This window comes from Palaemon carinicauda, chromosome 14 (assembly GCF_036898095.1).
Source record: "Palaemon carinicauda isolate YSFRI2023 chromosome 14, ASM3689809v2, whole genome shotgun sequence".
Lineage (NCBI taxonomy): Eukaryota > Metazoa > Arthropoda > Malacostraca > Decapoda > Palaemonidae > Palaemon > Palaemon carinicauda.
This window is the reverse complement of record NC_090738.1, coordinates 128,471,201-128,481,200: the sequence shown is the minus strand read 5'-3', so window position 1 is coordinate 128,481,200 and position 10,000 is coordinate 128,471,201. Positions and strand designations below refer to the sequence as shown.

Here is a 10,000-nt window from a genome sequence, read left to right as displayed (position 1 = left end):
TTGTTCTTGCAATGTTTTCTAATTTCGTTGTTTGTTGTTTGTGCTTACAATGTTCTCTTATTTCGTTGTTTGTTTTTTTGTTCCTACAATTTTTTTCTAATCTCGTTTTTTGTTTGTGCTTGCAATGTTTTCTAATCTCCGTTGCTTTATTTTCTTGCAATGTTTTCCAATCTCTCTGTTTGTTGTTTGTTCCTGCAAATGTTTTCTAATCTCATTGTTTGTTTTTTTCTTATTGCTATGTTTTCTAATTTTGCTGTTTGTGTTTATAATGTGTTTCTAATCTCGTTGTTTGTTGTTTTGCTTTGCAATGTTTTCTAGTTCCTATCCATTAGAGTTCATCAGGTCTTTTTACATAAGTGGTTTTGTTTGTTGTCTTATCTTTAGCCATTTGCATATATTTTCAGCAACTGGTTCTGATCATTAACCAAGGAATGTGATCTGCATCAATGATGAGTCCATGAGCTAGCATCCTTGGGGGGCCCCAATGAGGTATATTGCGCCGTAGATCCTTGATCTCTCTCTCTCTCTCTCTCTCTCTCTCTCTCTCTCTCTTTGAGCAAATGGAGTCTCAGTGGATGGACTAAAAAGTCTTTGGGATATCCAAAATCCTTGTAATTCTCTCTCTCTCTCTCTCTGAGCAATGAAGTCTTAGCGGATGGACTAAAAAGTCTTTGGGACATCGAAAATCCTTGTAACTCTCTCTCTCTCTCTCTCTCTCTCTCTCTCTCTCTCTCTCTTTGAGCAAATGGAGTCTCAGCGGATGGACTAAACATTCTTTGAGACATCCAAAATGTTTGTAACTCTCTCTCTCTCTCTCTCTCTCTCTCTCTCTCTCTCTCTCTCTCTGCTAGCGATCTAAGGCAGCCATGCTCAACACACGGAGTATTAAGAGTTATCTTGGTTGAGGGTACACTCGGGGACACTTTTCTTGTTGTTTCCTTATTTCCCCTCCTGGCTGGGCTATTTTCCCTGTTGGAGCACTTGGGCTTATAGCATCCTGCTTTTCCAAATAGGGTTATAGCTTAGAAAGTAATGATAATAATAATAATAATATTTGGTTCATTTACCAAGGCCTAGTTTTTCTTCCGATCACCAATCCAGTGAAATATGTACCTAGTTGTAAGCCGACAGTTGAGGGTCGCAGCTAGTGTAGAGACTAAGTGTGTCAATCTGAAAAACACTAGACATGGTAAACCTCACTTTCATAAGATATTTTGTAGACATATTTTGTTAGTTTTGACACTTTTTTTTTTTTTTTTTTTTTTTTCTTTTTCTTTAAATTAAAAATTATGACAAAACTGTAATCTGTAAAATTTTTCCAGCTAAACACCGTCGTTCAATTAATTCATTATGCATGTTGCATAAGATTTTTTCATAACTCTGACCATCCTTTACATTCAGATCTCCCTGGACAACTCTATCCTGTTCGTAATACTAGGCAGGCAGTTAATTCTAATAGCCAGGCATTCTTCGTCATGAGGCTCAATACCACACAGTATTCTAGAAGTTTTATTCCAGCTGTTACCAAGTTGTGGAATGATCTTCCTAATCGGGTAGTTGAATCAGTAGAACTTCAAAAGTTCAAAGTTGGAGCAAATGTTTTTATGTTGACCAATCTGACATGAGTCTTTTTATAGTTTATATATGACATATCTGTTTTTGACGTTGGTAATAGTTTATATAGGACATAGCCTATCTGTTTTGACGTTGTTAATGCTGTATATAGGACATATCTGTTTTTGACGTTGGTAATACTTTATATAGGACATATTTTGTTTTGACGTTGTCACTGTTTTAGAATAATTTAGTGTTAACTTGTTCTCATCATTTATTTATTTCCTTATTTCCTTTCCTCACTGGGCTATTTTTTCCCTATTGGAGCCCTTGGGCTTATAGCATCTTGCTTTTCCAACTAGGGTTGTAGCTTGGCTAGTAATAATAATAATGATAATAATAATGATTATGAATCAAAGCTAATTTTGATGTTTGATTATAAGCAAAGACTTTCTCAAAATTTATTCATATGCTACGTAAGGTCTGCCAAATACCCATCTAGCTTACTGCAAGCTAGTGCCAATATCCCTCGTTGCTGCTAGGCCAGGTAGAAAGAGAGAGAGAGAGAGAGAAGCCATGTCCGAATTTGGCGAAATTGCGAATATTTTTTGCGATAAGTTTTAAAAGTCTAGATATCTCCCATTTGATTTGAACGTAGATAAAAGATGAAAGATATATATTACATAGATGTATTTAGGATTTCATTCGATTTTATTCACGTTCGTTACCAACCAGACTTCATTAAATTGCTGTTTTAGTGAGGTTTAGACGCAGCAGAGCCGAGAGGTCAAGGTATAAAAGGCCGACCGCCGGCGAATTCGACACCACAGCCTTCTCCAGACGTAGTTCCAGCTTCACCTTGTGTTCACCTCCGCAGCAGTTAGATGAAGAGAGGCCTTTTTTGCGGTCCTTCAAAATACCTGAGGTAAAAGACTTAATCAACTTTAGTTATCTTAAATATATTTTGCATGAGTTATTATATATCGCTTGTTTGCGACAACGTCGTCATAACTCAAAAAATAGCTATTTTTCAGGAGAGCCATTTTAATCAATTAAAACACTATCATATTAATGTATGTCGTTAGGACATTTAGTGGGCTCTAGCGATCATTTTTTTTAGCTACAATTATGACTTTTTTGCCAAAAAAATCAGCATTTTGAAGATGAATATGTCTATATGGATAACTCAAAAATAAATTTTTTTTTGAGTTATGACGTTGTTGTCACAAGCGAGCGATATATTATCATCGTGACCCGTTGGTTGTCCACTGCTGAACAAAGGCCTCGGACATCATGATCTACTCCCGTCTGTTTTTGGTTTTCTATGCCAGACCATACCCTCAAATTATCTTAGTTCGTCAATCCATCGTCTTCCCTTATCGACTTCAGTTATCTTTATTATATTTTGCATGAGCTATCATATATATCATCATCGTGACCCGTTGCTTGTCCACTGCAGAACAAAGTCCTCAGACATCATGATCTACTCCAGTCTGTTTTTGGTTTTCTACGCCAGACCATACACTCAAATTATCTTACTTCGTCCATCTATCGTCCTTCCTTTCCTTCCCCTGCTTCTTTCACAATATTTATGGACCCATTCTGTTATTCTTAATGTCCCTCTGTTATCCGTCATTCTCATTATATGTCCTGACAATGTCCATTTCTTTTTCTTACTTGTTAGAATAACCCCTACTTTAGTTCGCTCTCGTATCCATGGTGCTCTTTTTCTGTTACTCAGTGTTATTCCCATCATTATTCTTTCTATAGCTCTTTGAGTTGTAACTAGCTTATGTTCTAAGGCTTTAGTAAGGCTCCAAGTTTTGTTACTACTGGTGTATGTATATGTAATATATATATATATATATATATACATATATATATCGTTCGTTGTGGTACCAGCAGAATTGGTGATAAACTATTTGCATATAAATGTACAGGTAGATAATACGAATTATCTATTTCTAGTCGCGAAAACCAAATTAGTAATTCCAGTTCGTTTAACTCCCTTTCGAATTAGATTCATAAAATAGTACTTTTGATATATTGTATTTGTCGTTAATGCATCTCCCGAGATAAAAATGTTCTAGAGAAAGAATATACATTATTAGTGTTGAAATTTATTTTTAAGATAATTTCCTACGTGTTTGTAACGAGACTATACAATTACTTTAGTTACGCTGTTTGCTAAGATAAGCTAATGGTAAAGTAGAAAATTTTTATGTGGTAATTAATAATTATTTATTTGATAATATTTCGTTTGAATTATATTTACGTCTCCAATTTTAAAAGGTTTTCTTGAATATGATTAAGGTTACACAAATAAGCAAACTGTCCATCATGACTTGGATATTTATAATACTGGTAAGAGTATAGTTAATAATTTTTATATTTTGTATAATACTTTGCAGCGATATTTAAATTTCTTTAATATTTTCATATCGAAAATTAACCACACTATGTTCCAACTTCTCCAAGTCCTATAAGTTGAAATTAAAGTTTCTTAAATCCTATGTGATCTTGGATTTTTCGACATATCTATAGGCCTACTGATTTTGCTCCAGAAATCTGCCACTGCCTAGATTGAAATGTACTAGATTTAAGTACAAGGTATACTAGTATTATTTTCAACTGAAGAAATATTTCAAAGTAGACAATGGCTAGAATCAGGGGCATGAAGTCTCTCTATCTCACTCTTTCTCTTAATTCTAAAATACAATTCTGATATGCTATTTTCACGTCTCTCTCTCTCTCTCTCTCTCTCTCTCTCTCAATGCTTTGTCCTTTTACGTTCCTCGGCTCGTTCTTTCTTTGTTCTTGTACTCCTATTAGGCCCAAAGATCCTTTATATACATAGGCCTACTCTCGGTAAGGACATTCCATTGCCTGTCTGGTTGGCCTTCCCTTAAGGGAAAAAACATAACTAAAAATTATATTTTACCCTTGTCTTTAAATTTCAGTAGCTAATATTTCCCAAAAGAAAGATCTTATTGTTTTCCACAAGACTAATCTTATAATTGCTAATATTTTTTTCTTCCTCTTCATCTTCCTATAAAGTCAAATCCTGTTCCTCGTTGTAATTCATAACCAGGTGCCTTGCCACCTTGGATGAATAATAATTATTTATCCTCTAAGTTTGCCACCATCCCCTTTCCCCCAATGGAGTCCTTAACCCCCCCCCCCCCCACCTGGAATCCCACCTGCCAAACTGGATTCCCCTCCGGTGCTCTTTTAGAAGCCTGTCTCTAAGAGCTACCTCGGAACCACGCACTGTACACGTGCTAGTCGTCTGATCAGAACCGGCTCTGGAGTCTGGACTCTGGAGGGACCTCTGCACCCCCCCCCCCTCTCTCTCTCTCTCTCTCTCTCTCTCTCTCTCTCTAGTCCAAGAAAAAGTTAGACAAGATCACAAGAACCCCCTAAATGCTCAAACTAAATCGCTCTACCAAAGAGCGGATGGACTAAAACGTCTTTGAGACATCCAAAATCCTTGTAACTCCTTGTAACACACACACACACACTCTCTCTCTCTCTCTCTCTCTCTCTCTCTCTCTCTCTCTCTTAAGAATAAGTTAGACAATATCATAAGAACTCTCTAAATGCTTAAACTAAATCGCTCTACCAAAGAGCAAATGGAGTCTAAAAAGTCTTTGAAGCATCCAAAATCCTTGTAACTCTCTCTCTCTCTCTCTCTCTCTCTCTCTCTCTCTCTCTCTAGGTTTGACTAGAGCTCACAACTTTCGAATATACTTTCCTGTTATTTTGATTTATTAGTGTTTGACATGCGACTAATTGTGATTTTATTTGGAATAAGAAATTTTAATCTCTTGGAAATTTTAATTTAGATAAGTAACTTATAGAAGGATGCCTGATTTGATTGTTGTTTTTCTCTTTTTTTATTAAGTAAATGACAATACCAGTGTGGTCCATAATAGCAGCTATACATTTTTTTTTTTTTTTGCACTTACATATAATTTCCATAACGTAAACAGGTTAATTTTAAGAATTATTAGTAGATAAACGTTTAGTTCATAACACGAAGACAACCCGTTACTAAAAAGAATAATAGATACATAGTGTTTCATTATATAAGATTTAATGTTACTGCTAGAGACAGGTCATATTTGTTTTTGCTAGTTTACCTTGACCGAAGTGTTGATATTAAATCCATGGCTCCACTTTCTCTTAGTACGTGCCAGTCACATAGGCTGACTAGGCTCATTGCAAATTCTTCTTTGTTCTTCTACCATCTGATAGGATAAATTAGGCCTACATACCGTAGAAAAATATTGATATAAATGATAAAATATCAATATTTTGTATGTATAGTAAGCCAGAAATAGGATTTGGTAACGAGAGAGCCAGAAATGTTTGATAGTGCCTGAAAAGTTTGACGAGAGAGAGAGAGAGAGAGAGAGAGAGAGAGAGAGAATTCTTTTAACATGTGATAAACAGTATATGAGTTTTTATTCTCTGTAATATGAACTTGTACACAAAGCATCCTTTCTCCGTAATAGCTTCTATTTCGGGCTATACCAATTAGTCTCAAGCTTCTGCAACGACATATTCTCAGAAGTAATATCATGTTCCTGAAATTATATTCACTGTTTACAAACATTCGTTTATATTAAAAACGAAAACAAGACTTATTTTGGGATTCCCAGAGGCCCCTCCCCCCCCCCCTCTCTCTCTCTCTCTCTCTCTCTCTTCTCTCTCTCTTTCTTTCTCTCTCTCTTTCTCTCTCTCTCCTCTCTCTCTCTCTCTCTCTCTCTCTCATTACAATACCAAGGCGTTTTAGGAATCAAACTGTAGGCTTATGCTTGATATTGTAGGCCTCTCTCTCTCTCTCTCTCTCTCTCTCTCTCTCTCTCATTACGATACCAAGGCGTTAGGAATCAAACTATAGGCTTATGCTTGATGTCATAGGCTCTCTCTCTCTTCTCTCTCTCTCTCTCTCTCTCTCTCTCTCTCTCTCATTACGATACCAAAGCGTTAGGAATCAAACTGTAGGCTTATGCTTGATATTATAGGCTCTCTCTCTCTCTCTCTCTCTCTCTCTCACACACACACATTACAACACCAAGGCGTTAGGAATCAAACTGTAGGCTTATGCTCGATATCATAGGCACTCTCTCTCTCTCTCTCTCTCTCTCTCTCTCTCCGGCGTCAATGACCTTAGATGTCAGGATGCCTGAAAACTTTAAATCATTCATTTATTCATTCTCTCTCTCTCTCTCTCTCTCTCTCTCTCTCTCTCATTTCGATACCAAGGCGTTAGTAATCAAACTGTAGGCTTATGATTGATATTATAGGCTCTCTCTCTCTCTCTCTCTCTCTCTCTCTCTCTCCGCATTGCTTTAGAGTCGTAATAGTTGGGTATGGAGATGATTTCTTGGTACCATAGAATGACGTCACATGTCCCGGGTTCTCGGTCTTATGTCCCCAGCGGGAATACCCATCACCTCTTGTTTTGATGACCAACCAGTGACGTGCCATTTGACTCACTCCTTTTTCATATATATAAAGACAGGACAAATCTCTGGAGAGACAGTGACAGTCAGTTGTTGTAGTAGCTCAATCCTCCGACGATACTGTAGAACCATTTCGGTTTATCCTTTTGATACTTTTGTGTCTATGACAGTCTTCTACATTTTGAGGTGAGATGTGTTTCCATTGTGATAGTGAAAGTTTTTGTAAGTCATCCTTTTGGTGGATATGTTTTGATTCCCATCTTCGTATATCCTATCAATTATCTTACATTTAATAGTTTATTTATGAAAGATCTATTTTAATGTTGTTACTGTTCGTGAAATGTTGTTTTACCTGTGCATTAGTTCTCTTGTAGTTTATTTAAGTCCTTATTTCCTTTCCTCACTGGGCTATTTTCCCGTATGAGAGCCCTTGTGTTTATAACATACTGCTTTGCCAACTAAGGTTGTAGCTTAGCTAGTATAAAATGACTTCTCTTTCAGTAGGTAGTATCAAGCCCATGCTCAACTTCCTGTATCCTATTATTACTCATACTTTTAAATTAGTTCTCTTTCAGTAGGTAGTATCAAGCCCATGCCCATCTTCCTGTATCCTATCATTACTCATACATTTAAAATTACTTCTCTTTCAGTTGTTAGTATGAAGTCCATGTCCATCTTCCTGTATCCTATCATTACTCATACATTTAAATTACTTCTCTTTCAGTAGTTAATATCAAGCCCATGCCCATCTTCCTGTATCCTATTATTACTCATACATTTAAATTAGTTCTCTTTCAGTAGGTAGTATCAAGCCATGTCCATCTTCCTGTATCCTATTATTACTCATACATTTAAATTAGTTCTCTTTTAGTAGTAGTATCAAGCCCATGCCCATCTTCCTGTATCCTATTATTAATCATACATTTAAATTAGTTCTCTTTTAGTAGGTAGTATCAAGCCCATGTCCATCTTCCTATATCCTATTATTACTCATACATTTAAATTACTTCTCTTTCAGTAGTTAGTATGAAGTCCATGCCCATCTTCCTAGATCCTATTAATACTCCTAAATTTGAATCACTTTCCGTTGTTAGTATTAATGAATGTTCTCTTTCTACCTACAGACTGGACCACTCGCTGTCCTGTGCCAAAGGAAGCCGATTGGCCAATTGCGGTAACAAACTCGAATTAAGCGTCCTTGCTCTTCGCTACCGTGTTCCTTGAGGTAGGTATTTCTAAGTGAAATCAATAATGTATAAGAATCGAAAGTTTTTTAGTAATATTGAAATATCTGGCCAATAGGCCTACTGTGTATGATAACGAGTTTTTTTAGCAACTCCGAAATGTCTAGCAAGTAGTACTATTTCTTCGTAATTCTGAAATATGTGGCCAGTAGGCCTACTGTGTATGATAAAGAGTTTTTTGAGCAACTCCGAAATGTCTAGCAAGTAGTACTATTTCTTCGTAATTCTGAAATATGTGGCCAGTAGGCCTACTGTGTATGATAAAGAGTTTTTTGAGCAACTCCGAAATGTCTAGCAAGTAGTACTATTTCTTCGTAATTCTGAAATATCTGGCCAGTAGGCCTACTGTGTATGATAACAAGAGATTTTTTAGCAACTCTGAAATATGTAGCAAGTAGTACTATATGTATAGTACCAATTAGAAGTGTAATAATCATGTTTTATTTGTTTTTTTTACAGTCTATCACTTCGCAAGCCCCGATTGGACCATTTTCCTCACATACCCCCATCCGTCCTTAGAATCAGGCCAGCCATCCACGTCATTAGGAGTGAAATCCTAATCACAGCATAGTACTAGAACCAGCAATCAGCTTTTTTTTCCAGTCATAATCTTATAATTATAGCTACTATAATACTCTTCAAACTAGCCATCTAATTGGTGAGATTATTAACCTCCAAAAGGTATAAATTAGCATTTTTTGTCCGGATCTAGTACACAAGCCTCCCCACCAAAATGGTTCTCGAACATTCCTGCTCTTACAACTATGCTGCTGCCGATCCTCAGGCAAGGTGGGTATCCCCAAAAACTATCTCTTTTGTAACTATCTTCTTTTTCAATCTATATGGGCCTATTCTGTTAGCCTAAATGTCCATATGTTATTTATCATTCTCATTATATTAAATTGAAATTGAAAATATATACATTAGACACTAAGAATTGCATCTTGCTGTTACATTAATTAGTCTGTTTATAACTAACCTTGAGCCCTTTTCCATTACAGCAAATCCATGTACAAAGACATGCATATGGGTCGCACCAACAACCCTAGCCAAATGAAAGGCACCAAGAAGAGCAGCAATACTACTAGCAGTAGCTCGAGTAACCAGCAAAATGCATGGGGACCCATCTACAAAAACCGCCCAACACTTTGTTGATATGCATCTGTGTTAATGGAGGCAGATGGCTGGCTTCTGATCTCTCTTGATATGAAAAGCGTTCTTTGCATATTTTAGATTTTTCAAGTTTCATCAAAATTTTAAAGTTTTAATGTTTAATCGTTTCATATATCAAATTGGATTGGATAGAGTACTTAACTAGATATTTAGTAACTTCAATTTGGGGAATATCGGGAGAGATCATGGCTTAAACGGTTTTAGCTTTTAGACACGCAGTTAAATTTAAAAGGTGAATTACATATTTTTATACTTTACCGTGCAATTCAGTATTCATAATGCACGCAAGATATATAATTATTCAACATCTGTTGCAATTCCAATGGTCCTTTTCTCATTCATATATTATATAACCTAAATTTCTGGGGCTCTGACTATGTACTCTCATCCCATTAATATATTTTTAATAAATTACTTGTAAGTTTTATTATATTTATTCCTGATTACCGTTGTTTTCCCGTGAAATACAGACTCGAAATTAGTCACAATATATTTATTCGAAGTCTTCTCACTTCTTGTCTGCATAACCAGATAAAGGAAATGTATTCCAATAAAGTA

At 36.1% G+C, this 10,000-nt stretch overlaps 1 long non-coding RNA gene across 1 annotated transcript in view; it reads left to right on the top strand.

Moving 5' to 3' along the window:
• LOC137653764 (uncharacterized) overlaps window positions 1-9,856 on the top strand; it is a 14,272-nt gene extending 4,416 nt beyond the window's left edge. The window contains exons 2-5 of the long non-coding RNA XR_011046542.1: window positions 2,313-2,479; window positions 8,150-8,250; window positions 8,729-9,058; window positions 9,271-9,856. This is a non-coding gene — a long non-coding RNA (uncharacterized lncRNA). The remainder of the gene's footprint in view (window positions 1-2,312; window positions 2,480-8,149; window positions 8,251-8,728; window positions 9,059-9,270) is intronic.
• The last annotated feature ends 144 nt before the right edge of the window (window positions 9,857-10,000 follow it).